At 43.7% G+C, this 24,708-nt stretch overlaps 1 protein-coding gene across 2 annotated transcripts in view; it reads right to left on the bottom strand.

Annotated features, from left to right (window-relative positions):
- LOC126236795 (GTP-binding protein drn-1-like) overlaps positions 1-24,708 on the bottom strand; it is a 342,202-nt gene that overhangs the window by 208,625 nt on the left and 108,869 nt on the right. Inside the window, exon 1 of one of the 2 annotated variants that reach the window (XM_049946395.1) lies at positions 3,462-3,506. The exons of the other annotated variant lie outside the window; for it this stretch is intronic. The gene's annotated coding sequence lies outside the window, so the exon portion shown is untranslated. Of the gene's footprint in view, positions 1-3,461; positions 3,507-24,708 lie in introns of those variants that run through there. 2 annotated transcript variants of the gene reach the window in all.

Below are 24,708 nucleotides of genomic sequence, written 5' to 3'. Positions count from 1 at the left end.
CAACATGGAGATTCCCTGCTGTTTTGGGGTGGCATTATTTGGATCGACGTACGACGTTGGTGGTCGTGGAAGGCGACCTAACGGCTGTACGATATCTGAATGCCATCCTCCGACCGATAGTGCAACCATATCGGCAGCATATTGGCAAGGCATTCGCCTTCATGGACGACAGTTCGCGCCCCTATCGTGCACATCTCGTAAATGACTTCCTTCAGGATAACGACATCGCTCGACTAGAGTGACCAGCATGTTCTCCAGACATGAACCATATCGAAGATGCCTGGGATGGATTGTAAAGGGCTGTTTATGGATTACGTGAGCCACCAACCACTCTGATGGATCTACGCCGATTAGCCATTGAGGAGTAGGACATCTTGGACCAACAGTGTCTTGATGGACTTGTTGATTAGTATGCCACGATGACTACAGGCGCCTGTAAAATGGAGTAAGGCCTCAACTCTTCAGCGGACGGAGGATTGGTCCCTGAAGTAAACTCCAATGTTCCAAAGAAAGTGTGCGGTTCACCATACCACCTTAGCACAACCCCCTATTCCAAGCACGGTTCCTTCCAACAGCCAATTGCCCACCGGCGTCTAGCTTACGGCCCACTGTGCAGACAGAGCAGGTGCGAGCCTTGCACGCTGTGAAACATCTTTCACGTTACTGCAAAAACCCCGGCACAGAGGACGCCCATGAAGCCATAACCAAGCAACTCAACGAAAGAGGTTTGATAAGAACCAGAAACGCTATCAGTGCACGTCCACGGATCAATTCTTCACCCCCTCCCTCTAAGAGGAAATAGTAGCAATCTACATTTCAGAATCCTGATTTGTAGAACTAAGTTTAACTACTTTAAATAAGCTCTAAAATTTTCCCTGTTGGCTCGGTTCTGGACGAGTAAACTGACGGGGAGTACACCTTCAAGACCTTCATGTCCTCCGAAGGGAGGGAGCATCTTTCCAGTATCTTTATGCTCGGCTTAACATGTGCTTAAATCTTAATTAGAAAAACAAAGTCACCCATCTTTGACGAGGCAGGGCGCCTGCCCCTGTTGTAGCAGGTTGCCTTGCTCTGGTGTGCAAGGCGAATGTTGCTCCTAGCAGCTTCCCAGTTTTCCTTGTCTACCTTAGGATCAATATCCTCAGTGAGGAAGTCGTTTATTGACCACAAATTTTATATCGGCAAGTTAACTGGAAATGAAAACACCAGCTTGGCGAGTGTAGAGTTGTGTGTTTCACACAGAGCTGTGGGAAACAGCAGTATAAAAACAACACCTCCTGAAATCCCTGGACAAAAAAGGCCGGCTCATTATTGATTTCTAAAACCTTAGGTGCACAAAACACCAAAAAATATTTTAGCCACGTCCTGAGCGGTTAGCCAACTTGTCATGGATTTAGTGAGAAGCAACCAAACTAAATGACTACATGCGACAACTACCGGAAATGTGTACCAGTTACCACTTTTAGTGTGAGGTAGGAGCTAGAAATAGTCAATAAAGAGCTTATCCTTGGGGTTTTCTGCTTGACTGGAATGTAAATCCCACCTCCACATATTAGAATTACCCTCAGCCATTTTACATTCCTGGCACCGAATGTCTTTACGGAGATAGTTAAAGTGTATATGGATCGTAGGGACCTGTGACAGCGAAGCCTTACCACTTTGCAATAGTTCATTATTCGCCTACTCAGCAGGCAGAAAAGTACCGTATACAGTGCACCAAGTGTGTCAGGAGCGATGTTGACGCAGCTGTCCGCCACACAGGCATTGGCTCAACTCATCTACGCTGCCATCTGTGGTTTACTTGCATGTCCGCAGTTCATACATTAGGTACGGTGTTTCCAGGACAGGGTACTAATGGGACGTATGCGAATATACGGCCTTTGTTATCTATCAACCTCTCCTGCCAGTGAGAAATCCTGACAATAGACGAGCTATGACGTAAGAGGGAGGGGGGATCAGCGGCGTAGCCATAACATTGAGTACAGGAGTACAGAGGAAATCCTGTACCATGCCGACTTCTGTGAGTTACGAGCTGTGGCTGGTAAAGCTCAGAGATATCAGTTTCATGACCTGGGACGGGCATCACCAAGCGAGGTAGCCACGCAGTCAAAGGCGCCTTGACAAAGTTCCTGCGGCTAGCCCCCCCCCCCCCCCCCCCCACACACACACACTACCGCGTCGGTGGTTCGAGCCCTCCCTTGGCCATAGGTCTGTGTGTTTCCTCAGCGTCTCAGCGTAAGTTACTTTAAGTAGTGTGAAAGCCTAGGGACCGATGACGTCAGCAGTTTGGTCCCATAGGAACTTACCACAAATTTGCAAATTCAGGTCCTCAATAAACATTAACGTAGTACTTATTCCAGCCTTGGAAATAGGATGGACTACTGCGATACGACATGAGAAAGAGATCGTAGCAAGATAAAACTGTTTAATGAAGCTTAGAAAGTTGCCTCTTGAATCGTTACGGGAATTGCTCTCAAAGAAGTCAAAGTAACTTAACGTTTGAAACAAAAGGAAATAGATTTTATCAGAATTACAGAATCAAAGATCAAACAAAAAAATCTGGAACTAAATATATACATGACTATTTTATAATCTACAGGAAGTAAAGGTGTTGCCATCTACATTCATAGAAAATAGGAATTTATAATATTGGATTATGAATACGCAAATGAACGTATTGTACCTGATGAAATGAAAGGTTCAAGAGGAATAATAGTAACTTATGCATCAGAAAAAACAAAAATTGACAAGTCCAAGGTATTTTGCAAACAATTACAAGTCATATTCATCAGAAAAAATAAAAATCGTATTCAAGTAAAATATCTTCGACGCCATTAGGCTCTCTGGTTCAGCAACAGTGTGCAGAACATTTGAATTAAAAAGTCTTGGTTGCAATTTATTCTTTTATTGACAACTCGTTTTACTTCCCTCACTAATAAAATAAGAAAAAATTAGAGTGTGGTTATTACAATAGTCTAAGAACCGAACTTCTTCGTGTGAGACTGAAACACGCGTAGTCAGATGAACATGCTTAGACGTTTCCTTTTTACAGAATTTATTAGCTTCTGAAATGTTCTGAAAGGAAGCTATCTCTCTGGGTTCACCTGATTTAACGTGTGGTTCAGTTTAAAACAAATGTTTGGATTCTGATCAATGTACAAGAATTTAAAAAAGACCTTACTAACAGTTTGTGTAGTAAACAGCAACTGCTGGTACTTTAGGCGTTACAGAAGTCTGTGAAGCAGACAAATTGCACCTGTCTGTGAGTGCTCACTAGTTCTTGTATCTTTTTTTACCTTGTACGTTTTTAATTTTAGCTTTGTATTCTATGTTTGTTGTATTTTTGAAACAGGATGATGGCGCCTGAGGAGCTAAATCAGCAAAGAGTGGTAAATGCCTTCAGTGTGAAGAAGATAATTGTGAATAAATAATTATCGGCAATGACGATTACAGTCACTTACCGAGACAAGCGTGCCTGCGTCCTGAATCCCCGAAATCAGAACGGACGACACCGCGTCGGCAGTGAAGGACTGAAATGCAGTGAGACGAAAGGAAAGCAGGGCAGAGGTGTCGGCCGTGGGCGGCACGTATGACGCCGGGCTCCGGCCGGCAGGTGCTATCGATCTAGGCCGCGCCACGCCGCGTATCGTGTGCGCGTCCTCGGACGCCGTTTCCTGTGTCCGCTGATACCGGTACGCCCCATTACGCAACGTTTCCTGGTCACCACTGCACGAGGTAAACAGGCTGCAGGGGGCAATGTCTGAGGGTGCAGTCACCACCTACAAATGCGCATTAACGGGCTCACTTTCCTCACTAGATTTCAGTGTACCAGGTGTGCATAAGGTCCCACTTTTTCTTTTTGAGTTACCAGTCTTCTGACTGGTTTCACGCCACCGACCTCGAATTCCTCTCCCGTGCCGAACTTTTAATTTCCGAGTAGCACTTACAACCCAAGTCCTCCATTATCTGCTGGATGTATCCCAATCTCCTCTGCAGTTTTTAATCTCTACGTCTCTCTCTAGTAACGTAGAAGTTATTCTATATGACTTAACAGATGTCCCTTCTTCTTGTCAATATCTTCCAAATATCCCTTTCCTCGCCGACTCTGCGGGAAACCTCCTCATTCCTTACCTTATCAATCCATCAAATTTTCAAAATTCTTTTGTTGGACCGCATCTCAAATTCTTCGATCCTCTTCTTTTCTGGTTTACTCACAGTCGCTGTTGCACTCCCATACAATTCTACATTCCAAACGAATGCCCTTATAAATTTCTTGAACAAATTAGAGCCTATGTTTTATACTGCAGACTTCTCTTGGCTAGGATTACCATTTCCTCCACAGTTAGCCTACATTTTATATCCTGTTTGCTCCGCCCCACATGGGTTATTTTATTGCCTAGGTAGCAGAATTCCTTAACTTGACATACTTCACGACTATCAGTCCTGATGTTAATTTTCTCGCTGATCTCATTTCTGGTACTTATCTTTACTTTCGTTCCTCTTCGATTTGTTGTCATTCCATATTTTGTACTAGTTAGACTGTTCGTTCTATTCAACAGGTCCTGTAATTCTTCTTCACTTACACTGGGGATAGCAAAGCCATTTACGAATCTCATCATTGAGATGTCCGCCACCGTTAGTTGAGTGGTCAGGGCGGCGAAATTCCCGAGTTCGACTCCCGCCTGAGGCAGGAGATTTTTCTCCGCTCAGGGACTAGGTGTTGTGTTGTCCTGATCATCATTTCATCCCCATCTCCGACGCGCAAGTCGCCCAACGTGGCGTCGAATGCAATAAGTACTTGCCCTCGGTGACCGATGGGTGGTGTCTGTTTTGGTCACGATTTGCGTTGTAAGAATAGCCTTGTCGTGTCCAGTTATTGTTTCTGTCGTCACGGAATTGTGACGTATGTGCCCTGTAGTGATTGTTTTCCTGTTTTCGCATCCGGCGACTGTCTGTGTCAATTTCTAATTCTTGTAGGAGTCCCTGAAAAGCTTCAATGTCGTCTTTGCAACGTCCTGCCAAAATAATATTTCTTAAATGTTCAGGCAATTTCATTAAGCAAATGCAGATGAGTTCTGAAGGGCTGTATGGGTTTGAAAGATATTGATTCTTATGCAACATGTCTTCAAAATATTTGACAAGACTGGAAAATTCTGATTGTTCAAAGTGTTTCATCATCATGATGCTATGTTTTACTCGGTCTTGTGTAGCTTGAGACCAATATGCTGAGAGGAAGGCATGATAAAATTCTCCTTCACTGTGACAATCGTGAATGACCGATCGCATTCTTACAGCTGGTTCATTCTCCAAGTAGCCACACATAAATTCTAATCTGTGCTCTAATGACCAGTTGGGAGGAAAACAATGAGAGAATTGATGGAGCCACGCTTGTGGATGAATGTCGTTGCCAGAATTCTTAAATGTTTTAAATTTACATGTAGTAATGAACAGCTTATAGTCAAAATCATCATGTCGGCGAGTCGTTTGTCGATCATTGTTACGTCGTTTCGGCGGTTCCATCTCAAAATTCGGTGCACATTGCCAATTTCTTTCATAACTTCTGAAATGCCCTGTGTTATTATTTTGCGGCTTTTCCGTATTTCTAAGTCCCTCTTCCCGTGTTGGAGCGCGAGTGTCCTCTGAAATACGTAATTCTTGTATTACCTGTGTCAGCTGATCTTGTACTTCCCGGATTTCTCTTTTGTACTGTGTATTGATTTGATTTTGATTTTGTTTGAATTTTCTAATTTGTTCATACTCTTCAGTGTCCGTGAAGGCTACAGGTCTTGTGTCATTCAGATCATCATCTACCTTTGTAGATGAGTTAGTGAACTGATCTGAAAGTTCGGCTACTTTCTCTGATAATGAACTAATTTCCTCAGTGTGTTTTTCTGAACCAAGTTTCCGAGTATCTACTGTGTCCTTCAAGTTTTCCTGAGTTTTTGCAAGTTGCGTAACCGAATCGGTAGATGCAACTGAGTCAATTTTAGCTTGCAAGGTGTCGTGATTTTCATGAATAATGGTTTGCAGTTCTTTTATGGCTGCTTTGTGATTCTGTAATGCATTTTCATGCCGCGAAAAAATGGGTTGAAAATGCTCACAAATTTGTGTTTTTACGTCATTACACACTTTTTGACATTTCGATTCAATGTTATGTAACTCACTAGTTAAATCTTCACGTGTTTGTTCAAGTGTGGTGTCTAACTTTTGAAGCTTTTGCTGTGTTTGTCTCTGATTTTGTTCCATTGTGTCTAACTGGTGCTGTGTTTGTCTCTGATTTTGTTCCATTGTGTCTAACTTTTTAAGATTTTGTTCCACTGTGTCTAACTTTTTAAGATTTTGTCCCATTTGTTGCATTAACTGTAATAACAGTGCACTGGTGTCTGAAACATGTTCCTCACTGCTTTTCAGCAGTGAATTTGCACCGGCAACATTCACATTTTGACAAGCGGAAAATGTGTCTTGACTCATTAGAGAAAACGGTGAGAACCCAAAACCTGAGTCTACAGTAGTTGCAATATTGTGTTCTGTCATTCCCGATTCCTGAGGCGAGCTGTTGCCGACCGATCGATCGATAATGCTTCCCTCTTCACTAATTGTTTCACTGTCCACGCCATTGTTTGCCGCCCGCTCCATTTCCCTATGCACTATTACCAAATTACTACTTTGAATGTCTGTTACTTCATTACACAGTGGTGCTGATAAGCTACGCTCGTCGTCACTATTATTTCTCAGTTTACTTTGGAGCCTAGTGTTACGTTTTTCACACGCCATTATTGTCACAATATTTCACACGATAACACAGAAAAGCACAATTTGAAGAGCAAAAATAAGAGAACACATTAACATAACACTGAAAATAATATCTAGTTAATTGCAGCAGCGAAATACTTGGTGCAAATCTACATGCGTGCCACAACTGTTTTACTGTACAACAATGAAAAACTACACCTACAAAGGAAATTCCCTCTATGATTACGTGCTAGCAATAAACAATAGCTACACTAATTACACAAACTACAAGAAAAAAATCAGAAGATTCCAGTGAGGTATCCTAGGCTAAGGGTCGACATATGAAACGTCCCCCTTTCAACACCTAACACTACAATGGCGAGTATTACAACAATGCAAAGCAGCCACAGACTGCACACAGCACAGCTAGTGATTTTCATACAGAGGTGGCGTTACCAATAAAAAAACCTAAACAGCCTACTTACAAAAGGAACTCGTTAATCTTCGGTTACACGATAAATCAGTCTAATCTATAAGCCGTAAATTCAACTAAATACCTAGGTATTACAATTACAAACAACTTAAAATAGAAAAAAAACACATAGAAAATCTGAGGAAGGCTAACCAAAGACTGCGTTTTATTGGCAGGACACTTAGAAAATGTAACAGACCTTATGCGATTGTCCGTCCTCTTTCAGAATAATGCTGCGCTGTGTGGGATCCTTACCAGATAGGACTGGCGGAGTACATCAAAAAACTTCAAAGTAGGACAGCACGTTTTGTATGATCACGAGATATGGGAGAGAGTGTAACAGAAATGATACAGGATTTGGGCTGGAAATCATTAAAAGAAAGGCGTTTTTGGTTGCGACGGAATCTTCTCACGAAATTCTAATCACCAACTTTGTCCTCTGAATGCGAAAATATTTTGTTGACACCGACATACATAGGGAGGAACGATCACCAAGATAAAATAAGGGAAATCAGAGCTCGTACGGAAAGATATAGGTGTCCATTCTTCCCTCGCGCTATGCGGGATTGGAATAATAGAGAATTGTGATGGTGGTTCGATGAACTCTCTGCCAGGCATTTAAATCTGATTTGCAGGTATCCATGTAGATGTAGATGGATCAACGCAAGCGTGCAACTATTCGTGGGGACCTATACATGTTGTTTGCTTGGCAGGCTGGCACCTACCAGCAAGAAAATGCAACACGTTACTCAGCTTGCAGTGTAGGAGCTGGATAGAAGAGCACCGTACACCGCAGGCCACCAGACTCACGGGAGTTACACCGAATCAAGAATCTGTGAGACCATCTCGATCGGGCTTGAATCTCAGCCGAGAAACCTATCACGGCTGGGCACAAGAATGAAGTTGACATGGCTCTGCAAAATATGGTTATACAGGTAACTGACGGTCGTTACATTAGTGTGACTGGACAGTGTAGTTTCGAAGATATGACTTTTCGATGCGGGACTTTAAGGTCACCCTGTATTATAATCGAAAAATGTACGGTTTTCAAACACATCCTTCTATTAGTTTGTAAATGAGACGCTGTCTGCCCCCGGTAGCTGAGTGGTCAGCGCGACAGAATGTCAATCCTAAGGGCCCGGTTTCGTTTCCCGACTGGGTCGGAGATTTTCTCCGCTCAGGGACTGGGTGTTGTGTTGTTCTAATCATCATCATTTCATCCCCTTCGTCGCGCAAGTCGCCGAAGTGGCGTCAAATCAAAAGACTTGCACCAGGCGAACGGTCTACCCGACGGGAGGCCCTAGCCACACGACATTTCATTTCAATGAGACGCTTCATTCGTTGCGTGGTAGACAGCAGTCTGCCAGCCAAAAGCCTAATCTATGAGCGATGTTTACGTCTGCGGTTAAGAAAACGTTCGACTTTGTAAATCGCCGTTCCGGAAATGGCTTCTTCTTCCTATGAAAGAGGAAGAATTCAGTGGGAGCCATTTCAGCAGAATACAAAATTTCAAAATTTTATAGCTCAAAGAAGTAGCATGTGTAACTATGTCCTGGCGCTGTCGTTGAGCGGAAACACCTTCTTGTATAGTTTGCCGCGATACTTTGTCTCTTCTACAGGAGATTTGCGTAGCAGATCCCTGCGAGCATCTGCCGCTTTCGAGCATAATCTGTTAGCAGCACGCCAGAGCAGTCCCAAAACCACTGAGCATTGTATTGTATCATGAAATTGGATCGTCCGCAGCTCGTGTTCGTGCGGTAGCGTTCTCGCTTCCCGCGCCCGGGTTCGATTCCCGGCGGGGCCAGGGATTTTCTCTGCCTCGTGATGACTGGTGTTGTGTGATGTCCTTAGGTTAGTTAGGTTTAAGTAGTTCTAAGTTCTAGGAGACTGATGACCATAGATGTTAAGTCCCATAGTGCTCAGAGCCATTTGAACCATTTTTTTGAAAGTGAATCTTTGCCAAAGTTGTGCTTGATGAATGCTTGGAACCTATGACATGCGTTCCTAGTGACACATCCAGCACTCGTCCATGACGACATCTAGAATGACCTGTCACAAATGCAACATTTACACTTACGCATCCATTGGACGGATATTCTGATTTTTTTTATTAAAAATGAAATTCCTCCAGCTGTACTTAAGATTTTTTATTTACTTCGCTACTGGTTTCGACGTTGCGTCAACGCCATATTCAGGCCCGTACACTTCGATGAAATCAGTTGTGCGTGGCTCAGTCTAAAAGTCCATAGTGAGATCAACACTTGCTCCACATGGATGGCGGGCAGTAACTAGTGTCAAAGTGTACAGACGTGAAGATGGCGTTGACGCAACGTCGAAGCTAGTAGCGATGTAAATAAAAAATCTGAAATACAACTGGAGGAATTTCATTTTTAATAAAAATTATACGAGCTGTGTCCCACCTTCATCCAGTTTAAATGTGGATGTACCGTGGGAGATGTGGGAAACTCATTTTCACTTGTTCCACTTTCGCTTTGATTGCGATACACAGTCTTCAAGCTCCACCACCTCGACTTCCTTCGGAATCCCAGTTTATTCATAGAGAGCTGGCCTGCCACTTCATTCGTCTCTCAGACAAGTTTGACCACGTTGGAAGTGGCTGTGCCGCCAAACCGCTGTTTTATATTATGATGCGTTTTTGCCGCATATTTCCATCAACTTAGAACCTATTGTGATGGGAGGATGTCAGTGTGTACCTAGAAAGTAAGCGACACCCATACACAGGGGGGGGGGGGGGGGGGGACGAGTCAAGGAGGGCGTCGACACACACCTCTATCTCTCAGGGAAAGGTGGTCAGGTGTTTTTATTTTAAAAAGAAATTTAAAAGTTGGTATTGGGCCGGTTATTGACAGAGTCCGAACTGGAACATTTTTTTATCCTCTTGCAAGTCGCCATTCGGCATCGTAAATATCAAAAGAACCCAAAAAATCTATAACGCCTAGCACCCACCTCTCCACCACCCCGCCCGCCCTCGCCTATACAAACTACGGTATATGCACACTTGGTAAGCATGTACCTCAGCACAAATAAAAAATTAATTATGTCACTTTGCTTGAAGATCTCGGTTGTACACAACGGTAGTAGATGGTCGGTGAGAAACAGGTTTACTGCATGTGAAACATAAGTAAGCAATGTGCTTCGTTCATATTAGCTGATATCTCTATGATAAACTGCGAGATGGAATCTCTACCTCAAATTTCAGACTCTTGCTCAGACAAATCTGTCGGGGTGTAAACAGTGGTAAATCCCAAAAACAACGCTGCCACTTGTAGCGACGTGCACCAGAAAAGTTTTCAGGGACGGTTTGTACGAATTATAAGACGACGTCGATAACTAAGATTCAAAGATCCTCAATATGTAACTAAACGGAAACGTGCTTCAAAAGTGGTTGCTAAACAGATAAATGTGAATATATAGTTAAGCAGACTAACACTGTAGTGCCCATTACTACAGTGTACGTGAAGTTGCGGACAGTAATGGTAGACATGCTATGAGCCATCCGTAGCGTTGTTCACGTTCTGTTGGAAGGTGTCCTCAAAAGATGATTTGATATTGCGCTGAATCATAGATTAATTTTTGATGTTATTGCACTTCATAATTGCAAAAACCTTTAGTAGTTGTTTGTTAGTATCACAAACTGAAACAATTGGGACCTTTTAAATTTATATTTTTGAGTGGTTCCGCAGTAAAATAAATTCACTCAGCAAGTAAACTTTGGTAAATCAATGTTAACCCATGCTAAGTGCACTAATTTTGTAAGTACCCATTGTCAAAATTTAAAAAGAAAATTTTGGATAAAATTTACCGTTTTAAAAATATATATTTGGAAACAATGGTTTACTGAACAGAAAAAAAATCATATTGCATGTTCTTGAAACGTCTTAAGTGTGAGATTCTAATTAAGCTTTTCTGACAAATTTCTCGAAAGAGCCAACCTGTTTCTTAGTACTGTTTACTGCTGGAGTCTTTATTTTTCTTGGAGATGGTTAACACTGCATTACTACGCCTCTCAATCAACTTTGGATAACTTAAGAATTTGTTGTAAACATACCTTCGAGAGACAGTGCTTGAATGATAAAGTAAATAAGTACTTCCACATGACTGATTCTAAATGGTTTAATAACTTTAGTGTCAATCACAATTTTAGGTAGGTCTTAGCCGTGAATGGCTCGCCGTCCCACCATTTGGTATTTTACACCCTGTTTTAACGTATTTTCATATCACCACGTTGATTTAAATCACTGGCGGTACTGAGTTGCTGTTTTACCTGACCGTCGTCGGCGCTAGTAGCGCGTATTGATATTGCCCCTCTGATAGCATCTTTCCTCGGCTGCTATTACTTCCCGGTTGTGATATGTCGTGGGGTGAGTCGGAATCACAGACTTACTAAATAAAAACTAGACCGCGCATTGGCGCTAGTGTCGCGTCCCCACATTGAACGTGATAGAAGCCTACATTTGCAGGGAAACAGTGCTTGAAAATGGTTGGTTCGTGAGCTGCTTTTAATTGTAACAGTAAGAATGGAAGCAAAAACGAAGACGGAAACAATGTTACATTTCACAGGTCAATCATTTCTGGTTCTTTGTTGCTTTCTATTACTTGTATATAGTATTTTCATGGAGAAATAATACATCATGAGCGTTTTTGTTTAGGTTTCCCCTTACAAATGATTTTCTAAATCAGAAATGGATAGTTGCTACTCGGAGAGAGAATTTCCAATCGACAGCAAATCATTTTCTGTGCTCTCTTTATTTTGAAGAGAATTGTTACATGGAAAATTATGTAAATAGACGTCAACTGAAGGACGATGCTACACCGAGAGTCTTTGGATTTTCAACTTATTTGAAAAAGGTATAGTGTCCTGGAAATCGTGCAATATTGACCTAGGTTAAATAGTGTGGGAATACTGTCAGTGTGTATAATTTTGAACGTTCCTTTTCCAGGTTACTAAGGCAAGGAAACCTCCCAAACCAAAGCCAAGAAATATTGAGACAGCAGAAAACGTGTGTGTGGATGTGCACGTTTCTGATTGCACTGGAGACCACAATTATTCATTTCCATAAAGTCCAAGTAAGCTGAAGGAAAAGTTCGAAAAAACTGAGGAAAGGAAGGAAGCAAAAATTGTGCAATATAAGACTAAGTTAAATACAGTGAGCAAAAAGTGCAAAAGACAGACAGCAGAAAATTTGCAATTTAGCAAATATTTTAGAAGAACTAAAAGCTAAAAACTTAGTAAACGATAAATTAACCTCGCTTATTAACACTAATCACAGTGATACGTTATTGGAGATGGCCATTACAATGTTGTATGACGTAGATGGCTCAAATGGCTCTGAGCACTATGGGACTTAACATCTGTGGCCATCAGTCCCCTAGAACTTAGAACTACTTAAACCGGACTAACCTAAGGACATCACACACATCCATGCCCGAGGCAGGATTCGAACCTGCGACCGGAGCGGTCACGCGGTTCCAGACTGAATCGCCTAGACCGCACGGCCATACCGGCCGGCCTATGACGTAGATGTCAGTGTGTTAGCTGTTACTCGTGATGGACTTTCCACAAATATTGCAATGGCAAAGGAGTTAGGGGCAAATATAATCGTATTGTATGCCACTTTAAAAGCTTCATGTAATTATCTAACGCAAATAACTCGATGTAAACTCGCTCCACCTTGTCAGGAAAGAGCCTTACATTCTCAAATTTCGCATCTCTATACAGACGTATTTCAGAAATTGGGGAACTTCAATCATTTAAATATACTTTTAAAATAGACTCGAATACTCAGTATTTTTTAAACAACCATGTGTTTAATTTGTGCTTCAATTTGCTTTTGTTGCGTCTCATATACTTCAAATCACAACCCCATTACTAGGCTCAAATGGCTCTGAGCACTATGGGACTTAACTAAATGGCTCTGAGCACTATGGGACTCAACTGCTGAGGTCATTAGTCCCCTAGAACTTAGAACTAGTTAAACCTATCTAACCTAAGGACATCACAAACATCCATGCCCGAGGCAGGATTCGAACCTGCGACCGTAGCGGTCTTGAGGTTCCAGACTGCAGCGCCTTTAACCGCACGGCCACTTCGGCCGGCGGGACTTAACTTTTGAGGTCATTAGTCCCCTAGAACTTAGAACTACTTAAACCTAACTAACCTAAGGACATCACACACATCCATGCCCGAGGCAGGATTCGAACCTGCGACCGTAGCGGTCGCGCGGTTCCAGACTGTAGCGCCAAGAATCGCTCAGCCAACCCGGCCGGCCCTAGTACTAGGATTCATCCCTGCAAATGGCGGCGATCAGCTGCTTCAATTGGGGGACAGTTGCCTTACTTCTCCGCTACGGCGTGGTAGGGGCTTGGTCGGAACGTGCGACAAGGAGAGTTCACGGCGGCAGTTCGGGTCGTGAGTTGGGCCCTGGCAGTCAGTTGTAACGGGCCTGGAGCGCAGTCGGGAGCCAGCCAGTTGCCGGCTTGCAGCAGCAGGGAGCCCTGCGTGCACATCGGCCGCACGACCGTTGCCGCCACGCATCACTTAAGCCGGGCCTGACTTTTGGTGGATGGTTGGTTCGTCGGTCGGTTGGTCAGAGGACATCTCCGTGCGGCGTAGTCGACTGGGCCGCTGGCGGTCTCTGCGCAGTGTCACAGTCTGTCTGGAGCTCTCCGATCGGTGCGAGCATCGTCGGTCGCCGACTCAGGACGTGGAGTGGTTTTGAGCACTACGTTGTTGGTTCCGGCGTTGCTGTTGTGGAAGTTTTCCTGTGAGCAACAACGAGTAAAGTGTTCGAGATACCCGCTGTCAGGTGGAATTGATTAAATTAATTTATCCATAGTTAAGTGCACCAGCGGAATTTTCTGCCTTGTGGCCGTTAGTGTTCTGGTTACCTGCCCTGGCCGATAACGTAATTTTTAGGCAGTATGTTTTCCTCACCGGTTGTTACTGCCCATCATGGTGTGTAGTTTTATCATCTCAGTTCACATATGCGTTTGTTTGGGAATAATGATACTTGTAACTTTTTTGGGGCCTTAAATTCTCGTGTTCCGTCGTGGCAAGCAAGCGGTTGGTCCGTCGGTCCGTGACTGTCCCTTGGTTGGGTTCGGAAGAATCGAGTATAGTTGCGCTCACCGCCTGTCTCGCCTAAGTGTAGGAGGGCAGACCGATCCCCTGGAGGCTACTGAGTGCTGTTCCCTTAGTTATTCTTTGCCAATGTTAATGTTGTTATAATTTATTTTAAAAGCTTTTTGGGGCTTTATTTATTTTATATTTTCAATTGGGCAAAGTTAATTGAGGGCCTTCAGCCAGGGAAACATGTTCTCAGAGTTTCCATAAAGTCCAAACATTTTTGAAAGATTATTGTAATTTCCTCCGAAAGATTTTGCAATTTATTGTGGGCCTTCCGCCGTTGGTGTTGAAAAGGGAAATGTATTGTTTTACCGATTGTTGCATTGTATATATTTCCTTAATTTTCAGAATTTAACTTTGCGGCCTTCAGCCATCTTATTGCGATTGTTTATCTCTTTCTGTGCACCTTGCGGGCCATCAACCATTTTAGCATCTTAAATCATTGTGGCCTTCTGCCTTCAGTAATCATCATAAAAAATGGCTCTGAGCACTATGGGACTCAACATCTGTGGTCATAAGTCCCCTAGAACTTAGAACTACTTAAACCTAACTAACCTATGGACATCACACACGTCCATGCCCGAGGCAGGATTCGAACCTACGACCGTAGCGGTCACGCGGTTCCAGACTGAAGTGCCTTTAACCGCACGGCCACACCGGCCGGCTAATCATCATAGTGTATTTGGAATTTTGAAGATTTAATGCAGCGGCTTTCAGCCACTCGGCATGCTGATCTCGTATATGTATACGATTTATCTTATTCGTAAATTTAACTGTGTGCCATGTCTTTTCAAAATTGAACTTACTCTAGTGCATCTGTTTGGAGGCGTTCAGCCGCGAAGCAAATTTCATTCTTTCATTGGTGGAAATCGGCGAATAGGAAACTGAGCTACGACTGCAGCGGAGAGTTGTTTACTAGCTGTCTAGTACTGACAGAGGATGTCAGCACTGTGTGTACCCTCCGACGCTGTTGCCTACCGGGCGCCTGTTGCTTTGCACGAGCTGTCCTTCTCCAAAGCTGTCACTGCTCGCAGCCAAGATGCTGGAAGTCGGTACCCGTCTGTTCTAATCATGCAGTCAGGTCGCTTGGCTGTTTCTATAGCCTATATAATCTTCCTCCTCAAATTGAACGGCTGTTTCGCCAGTACGTGGACCTCCAGAAATTCGATCTTCATCCTGTACTGTTCCTGGTGTTCTGCCACCGCTGATTTGTTGCATAGTTTGAGACGGTGGCTTAAGCCATGTTATTTTCCTTTGTACGGAACTATTGACATTTTTTGTATATTATATATAATTTTCTGTATCTTTGCATAGCATCCGTAAAGATGGTCCAAGACCGAAACCGGTATATATTTGGGTTCACAATAAGAAGACTTAGATGTTATCATTGCAAAGGACACGGAGATGCCTCATACTCGAGTGAGATAGCATTATCAGCATCTTACAGAGTTTTAAAGGGTTACTCAGTGTGGACCTCCGTTTGGCCGACTGGTCGACTCCTGCCGTATCCAGATTTGTGGGGCATTCGAATGTGATTGGCCAGATGTTGGACAGTATGCGGATGTCAGGGCGGGCACAGTCGATACCAAACTTGAGGTCATCCACGTCTGACACCCAGGAGCGATCATTGATGTACTGAACACCAAACACATCTTAACATCTTCACATATGCGCCTGCCACGCGATAACAAGTAGTGGACTACGTCGGACATTTAGTTTCGTCCCGTACCATTTGGTCGGCGACTAGCAGCAGTCAGACCAGGTAATTACCGTCACACGTCACAAACGAGTGCGTCTTTATTGGTGCTGTGACTGGGAAGCATGGACTGCTGATGCCTGGCTTCGCACTGTGTTCAGCGATGAAACACTGTTCTGTGCTATGTCGGATGGTCATCGTTGGCGACTTCGGCTGAGTTCCCATTCGTCCAATCTTTTAAAGAGGACAGCGGTATCACTCTTAGCGTCATCTTGTGGGAAGAAGTTGGGTATCATGGCCGTTAATGAATTCTGACGACAGAAAGATACTTCACGGACTATGTGCGTCCTCATGTGTCACCTCTCATTCGACGCTTGTTAGCACACTGAATTAGTGTCTAATTCTCTGGCTCACGTTGAGGTACTCCCGTTGCCAGCAACATCTTGCCCAGGATATGTAGGATTAATTACGATTGTGGTCCAGCTTGCCTCAAAGAAAAAACTTCACAACCAAACCTGTGCATGCATGGCCAGTGGTGGCGCGACTCCAATCTGGTAAGTGGACTCATTCTACCAAGTTCTTTGTAAATTTGACTCGCTTTCGAGACCAATGAAAGAGCATGACGTACCCTTCCAACCAGTGAAGTTTCGTTTCCGTTTCCTCATCTGGTTGCTTCAATGTTTTTTTTTATTTTTATTTTTATTTTCTTGCAGTGTACATTATAGAGAGCAGTGTAGTGGTTTTCGTCTCAACCACCACGAATATTCTATGAAGTTGACCACTCGTATGAGAACAGACACTTCCTGGGCAATGTTCATGACACAGTACTCAAAAAAGAAACTAAAGGAAAAAATGAAATCTGTAAAAATCGTGAGATACAAATTCAGTATAAATGAGCAAATTGTTTTAACAACTACTGCTTGCTCAATAAATTTACGGACTTATTCTTCCAAAAAAAAAAAAAAAAAAAAGACTCACATATAATAGTTATAGTCATATACAGCCGATGGTCAACTTTGAAATCTAGAGCAATCAGTCTTGACTATACTCGCGTCTTAGAAAAAAGAAAATTCAATGTCTTTGGAGGTACTTAATCTTTGACACGTTTATAATGTTGCGGCCACATGTAGTAAGCGTTGCTTCACGCAGTGGAGAATGGCAAAACAGAGGCAGCCGGCGATCGCGGCATTGCGAAGTAGGCGCGGCACAGATAGCCTTGCTGACGGTTGCAGTCTACCAACCGGCTGACGCAGACCGAGTGCCAAGTGAAGCCTGGAGAGTGCTGAGTAAGGAAAGTGAGGCCAGCACGCTAAGTTACGCTGCAATATACTGCGGGAGTAATAACAAAAAGTTGCCACCGAGGGTAAAAAACGTCCTCCTGCCGGATATAAATAGTGGAGCGCAGGCAGCAACGGACAGAAGCCATTAGGAAGCAGTTCGGATCTGAGGACGGACGTGGTCCGTGTCCGAATGTTCAATCTTCGTAGGTGACGATTCCGGAAGTCCGTTCCAGCTCGCAGGAGTCATCCGTTCTGTCCTCTGGAGGTTGGCCTGAGTCCGGTCGGCATCGTGGCTGACTAACTACAGCGAGAACTTCCAGCAGGACCGGTCACAGCGCGGTCTTGGTCACAGGCGCCGCCGGGGACTGACGCCTGGACTCCACGGCAACCCGGCCACGCTGCGTGGTCCATCCATGACGGGGCCTCCCGGACATCGCGACTGATGGCTTCCCAGCGGCCGGTGCAGCAGGCGGCGGCAGTTGACCTCAGGGCGACGCGGCTCCGTGGGGGTCCCATACTGGGCTGTTGAGCGGCGACGAGTTCATCTCAACCACAGGGCATCCTGACTTCAGCGGAGCACTGGTGGCGCGCGTTGCGCGTATTGTCGGAGAATCTACACAGCAGCAGCCAGGCGGAAGGTCCGCAGGGCTGGGCAGCGACGACGAGGAAGAAATTGTAAAGAAAGCTCAATAAATAATTTTAAAACTTCACGCCGTCTCATTCTTCGGCGCAGCCACTGTGTCTGCTGCTAACAAGTACTGCAGAAGTTGTAACAAGTGGCCATCTGACAAAACAGTAATTTTGTAGTGTACGAAGGTAGTAAATATGCTAAAACACGGAAGAAGAACGAGTATAATATGTAAAAATTGCGTTTCTACAACATACATTATCTATATTTCAAATGTGTACAGTTAAATACAGAATAATTCCTGTGTAAATATTTATTTGATTATCAATTGTACAATCATCAAAATAATTTGAATGTCTGTAAAAGCATCCCATAAAAATGGCGAAGAAAAGATATGTGAAGTGAACATGGACATGGACATTTAGGGCTCCATATGCACCGTGCTTTTGAATAAAACCAGCATTTTTTTATTTAATGCTGACTGCACACTGTTCTGTAATGGCGCAGAAAGCAGTTAAAGACCGAATCCATACATATACTGAAGCGCCACAGAAACTGCTACAGGGATGCCTATTCAAATTCTGAGATATGTAAACAGGCAGAATACGGCGCTGCGATCGGCAACGCCTATATAAGACAACAAGTGTCTGGCACAGTAGTTAGATCTGTTACTGCTGCTAACGTGGCAGGTTATCAAGATTTACTTGAGTTTGAACGTGGTATTGCAGTCAACGCACGAGAGATGGGACACAGCATCACGGAGGTAGCGATCAAATGGGGATTTTTCCGTTTGGCCATTTCACGAGCGTACCGTGATTATCAGGAATCCAGTAAAACATCAGATCTCCGACATCACTGCGACCAGGAAAAGATCCTGCAAGAACGTGACCAACGACGAAAGCGGAAAATCGTTCAACGTGACAGAAATGCAGTCCTTCCGCAAATTGCTGCAGATTTCAATACTGGGCCTTCAATAAGTGTCAGAGTGCGAACCATTCAGCGAAACATCATGGATATGGGCTGTCGGAGTCGAAGGCCTGCTCGTGTTTTTTTTTTTTTTTTTTTTTTTTTTTTTTTTTTTTTTTTTTTGTCATCAGTCTACTGACTGGTTTGATGCGGCCCGCCACGAATTCCTTTCCTGTGCTAACCTCTTCATCTCAGCGTAGCACTTGCAACCTACGTCCTCAATTATTTGGTTGACGTATTCCAATCTCTGTCTTCCTCTACACTTTTATGCCCTCTACAACTCCCTCTAGTACCATGTAAGTCATTCCCTCATGTCTTAGCAGATGTTCTATCATCCTGTCCCTTCTCCTTATCAGTGTTTTCCACATATTCCTTTCCTATCCGATTCTGCGTAGAACCTCCTCGTTTCTTACCTTATCAGTCCACCTAATTTTCAACATTCGTCTATAGCACCACATCTCAAATGCTTCGATTCTCTTCTCTTCCGGTTTTCCCACAATCCATGTTTCACTACCATACAATGCTGTGCTCCAGACGTACATCCTCAGAAGTTTCTTCCTCAAATTAAGGCCGGTATTTGATATTAGTAGACATCTCTTCGCCAGAAATACCTTTTTTGCCATAGCGAGTCTGCTTTTGATGTCCTCCTTGCTCCGTCCGTCATTGGTTATTTTACTGCCTAGGTAGCAGAATTCCTTAACTTCATTGACTTCGTGACCATCAATCCTGATGTTAAGTTTCTCGCTGTTCTCATTTCTAATACTTCTCATTACCTTCGTCTTTCTCCGATTTACTCTCAAACCTTACTGTGTACTCATTAGACTGTTCATTCCGTTCAGCAGATCATTTAATTCTTCTTCACTTTCACTCAGGATAGCAATGTCATCAGCGAATCGTATCATAGATATCCTTTCACCCTGTATTTTAATTCCACTCCTGAACCTTTCTTTTATTTCCATCATTGCTTCCTCGATGTACAGATTGAAGAGTAGGGGCGAAAGGCTACAACCTTGTCTTACACCATTCTTAATACGAGCACTTCGATTTTGATTGTCCACTCTTATTATTCCCTCTTGGTTGTTGTGCATATTGTATATGACCCGTCTTTCCCTATAGCTTACCCCTCCTTTTTTCAGAATCTCGAACAGCTTGCACCATTTTATATTGTCGAACGCTTTTTCCAGGTCGACAAATCCTATGAAAGTGTCTTGATTTTTCTTTAGCCTTGCTTCCATTATTAGCCGTAACGTCAGATTTGCCTCTCGCGTCCCTTTACTTTTCCTAAAGCCAAACTGATCGTCACCTAGCGCATTCTCAATTTTCTTTTCCATTCTTATGTATATTATTCTTGTAAGCAGCTTCGATGCATGAGCTGTTAAGCTGATTGTGCGATAATTCTCGCACTTGTCAGCTCTTGCCGTCTTCGGAATTGTGTGGATGATACTTATCCGAAAGTCAGATGATATGTCGCCAGACTCATATATTCTATACACCAACGTGAATAGTCGTTTTGTTGCCACTTCCCCCAATGATTTTAGAAATTCTGATGGAATGTTATCTATCCCTTCTGCCTTATTTGACCGTAAGTCCTCCAAAGCTCTTTTAAATTCCGATTCTAATACTGGATCCCCTATCTCTTCTAAATCTACTCCTGTTTCTTCTTCTATCACATCAGACAAATCTTCACCCTCATAGAGGCTTTCAATGTATTCTTTCCACCTATCTGCTCTCTCCTCTGCATTTAACAGTGGAATTCCCGTTGCCCTCTTAATGTTACCACCGTTGCTTTTTTTAATGTCACCAAAGGTTGTTTTGACTTTCCTGTATGCTGAGTCTGTCCTTCCGACAATCATATCTTTTTCGATGTCTTCACATTTTTCCTGCAGCCATTTCGTCTTAGCTTCCCTGCACTTCCTATTTATTTCATTCCTCAGCGACTTGTATTTCTGTATTCCTGATTTTCCCGGAACATGTTTGTACTTCCTCCTTTCCATCCCAACTTCTGTGATGGCCCTTTTTAGAGATGTCCATTCCTCTTCAACTGTACCGCCTACTGCGCTATTCCTTATTGCTGTATCTATAGCGTTAGAGAACGTCAAACGTATGTCATTCCTTAGTACTTCCGTATTCCACTTCTTTGCGTATTGATTCTTCCTGACTAATGTCTTGAGCTTCAGCCTACTCTTCATCACTACTATATTGTGATCTGAGTATATATCTGCTCCTGGGTACGCCTTACAGTCCAGTATCTGATTTCGGAATCTCTGTCTGACCATGACGTAATCTAATTGAAATCTTCCCGTATCTCCCGGCCTTTTTGCAAGTATACCTCCTCCTCTTGTGATTCTTGAACAGGGTATTCGCTATTACTAGCTGAAACTTGTTACACAACTCAATTAGTCTTTCTCCTCTTTCATTCCTTGTCCCAAGCCCATATTCTCCTGTAACCTTTTCTTCTACTCCTTCCCCTACAACTGCATTCCAGTCGCCCATGACTATTAGATTTTCGTCCCTTTACATACTGCATTACCCTTTCAATATCCTCATAAACTTTATCTGTTCATCTTCAGCTTGCGACGTCGGCATGTATACCTGAACTATCGTTGTCGGTGTTGGTCTGCTGTCGATTCTGATTAGAACAACCCGGTCACTGAACTGTTCACAGTAACACACCCTCTGCCCTACCTTCCTATTCATAACGAATCCTACACCTGTTATACCATTTTCTGCTGCTGTTGATATTACCCTATACTCAGCTGACCAGAAATCCGTGTCTTCCTTCCACTTCACTTCACTGACCGCTACCATATCTAGATTGAGCCTTTGCATTTCCCTTTTCAGATTTTCTAGTTTCCCTACCACGTTCAAGCTTCTGAAATTCCACGCCCCGACTCGTAGAAAGTTATCCTTTCGTTGATTATTCTATCTTTTTCTCATGGTAACCTCCCCCTTGGCAGTCCCCTCCCGGAGATCCGAATGGGGGACTATTCCGGCATCTTTTGCCAATGGAGAGATCATCATGATACTTCTTCAATTACAGGCCACATGTCTTGTGGATACACGTTACATGTCTTAATACAGTGGTTTCCATTGCCTTCTGCATCATGTCGTTGATCATTTGCTGATTCTTCCGCCTTTAGGGGCAATTTCCCACCCCTAGGACAAGAGAGTGCCCTGAACCTCTATCCGCTCCTCCGCCCTCTTTGACAAGGCCGTTGGCAGAATGAGGCTGACTTCCTATGCCGGAAGTCTTCGGCCGCCAATGCTGATTATTTATCAAAATTTAGGCAGTGGCGGGGATCGAACCCTGGACCGAAGACGTTTACCCTCCCAAGACTGCAGGACGCAAAGCTTTACGCCTCGCTTGGGCCAGTCAGCACGGAAATTGGACTGTTGATGACAGGAAACATGTTGCCTAATCGGAAGAGTCTCGTTTGAAATTGTATCGAGCGGCGGACGTGTAGGTTCATGGGGGACAACCTCATGAATCCGTGGACCCTGCATGTCAGCAGGGGACTGTTCAAACTGGTGGAGGCTCTGTAATGGTGTAGGGCGTGTGGAGTTGGAGTGATATGGTACCCCTGGAACATCTAGATACGACTCAGACATGTGACACACATGTGAGCAACCTGTATGATCACCTGCATCCATTCATCTCCATTGTGCTTTCCGACGGACTTGGGCAATTCCAGCAAGACAATGCGACACCCCACATGCCCAGAATTGCTTCATAGTGGCTCCAGGAACACTCATTTGAATTTGAACGCTTCTGCTGGCCACCAAACTCCCAAGACGTGAACATTATTGAACATATCTGGGACGCCTTGCAACATGTTGTTCAGAAGAGATCTCTACCCCTTCGTACTCCTACAGATTTATGGACAGCCCTGCAGGATCCGTGGCGTCACTTTCCTCCAGCACTACATTAGTCGAGTCCTACCACGTTGTGTTGCGGCACTTCAACGTACTTGCTGAGGATGTACACGAAATGAGGCAGGTGTACCGGTTTCTTTCACTCTTCAGTGTATTATAAAAATGGATTTATGTATGAGTGTAGCGTATGTTCTGTATGCTCAACGTTTCCTCCTATACCACTGGACTCAATTCAACCAAGCTTGGTAGACATATCCCGCTATTACGCAACAATCACTGTGGGGATAGAAACCATCTACCTGTAATGATGAAGGAAATATGACGTCATAAAAAATGAAATGCGCGAGAAACTGCTGCCTCGTGCATGATCTTTAAGTGTATTACTTCAGTGCTACTGACTGTATTCGCAATAACTTTCGCAGGCAGTATCCACATATGTCGTCAAATGCTCCTACGAGAGTATATTGTGATACCACGCATTGTTCAGGACATATGAAGTCACCAGCATGACGTTTACGTTTGTTACATATTTACTACTTACTCTGTTCGCCTCGTATTACACTGATAGTATCTACATATGCCGCTGAATGTATGCACAGAAATACACTGTCCGAAAAAAGAAAACAATTAATACGGTATATGTAGACGTACTGATAATGGGTTCAACGTCGTCCGCTAACAGGTACGGTATTGGCATAGCTACCAAAGTGCCATCTGTGTCTACCCTTCGATAGTGAACGCCCACTGCCAGAAGACTCACTGTGATGCAAACGTGTGAAGCAAGCAGGCAATCATATCATGGAGATGCACTCGTGCTTCCTACAGCCAACTGTTGTCTTCCGAGTGACGGAGTGGTCCTTACGGAGAACTGCCACGCAAGTTGGATGTGCTGAGTCAGTTGTGCTACGATGCTGGTATCAGTGGCCATGTGAACATTCTTACACCTGTAGACGAAGTTCTGGACGTCCATGCATGTTATGGCATCAGGGCATATCGTACAGCTACCACATCACAGACAAGAGGTCATGTGAGCCCAGACGTATCAACACGAACTGTTGCGAACTGGTTATTAGCAGTGGGCACGCGCACCTCTAGCCTCTTCCACTCACTCCACAGCATCGACGCGCACGGCTCGACTGGTATCGTAAGTGGATCATTTTGAAGATGGAGTAACGCGCTATGGTCTTAGCGATGAAAACAGGTTCTGCTTGCACGTAAGTGAAGGTCGTCTGCGCGCACAACATAGACGTGGTGAGCGCTGCGCTGTCTCGTAGAGCATTTATTCGTCCCGGACGCACTGGGCCCATCCCAGACATTATGGTCCGAGGCGCGATGAGCTACAACAATCGTTTACCTCTGATGTTTGTGGAGGGAATGCTAACCAGCTCTCAATACGCGCAGAATGTTGTTAGACCCGTTCTTGGGAAAGGAATGTGACGCGTTGTTCCAACAGGATAATGCTCGCCCACACACGGCCTGTTAAACTCAACGTGACTGATGGCTTAGTAATGGCCTCTTTCCTATTGACAAACTATGTTTCTCGTCAAAGAGATAGAACGTTAAATATATGACGTTAATCATTCTTTGGATTTTCTATTGCACTATAATCTGATTTACATGAAAACATATTGTAATATGCACTATTCAATGCCTTCGAGAAATCACAGAATATTTCGGTAGCCTGTAATTTGTGTGTAACGAATTACGTACATTGTCACTGACGTGTAAGTAGGCTTGTCAATACAGAAATAAGAACTGTGACTTCGAGAATACGTTACTTGTAATCAGACGGCTAAGCAGCCGCTTGTATAGTACCTTTTCAAAATTTTTCGAGATTGTAAACAAAACTGAAATTGGATAGAAGTGTGATGGAGTTCTTTATCTACTTTTTAATACAGATTCTTAACTAAATGA

Source organism: Schistocerca nitens, chromosome 1 (genome assembly GCF_023898315.1).
Source record: "Schistocerca nitens isolate TAMUIC-IGC-003100 chromosome 1, iqSchNite1.1, whole genome shotgun sequence".
NCBI classification, from domain to species: domain Eukaryota; kingdom Metazoa; phylum Arthropoda; class Insecta; order Orthoptera; family Acrididae; genus Schistocerca; species Schistocerca nitens.
The sequence above is the reverse complement of the archived record's forward strand: the minus strand, read 5'-3'. Positions and strand labels throughout refer to the sequence as shown.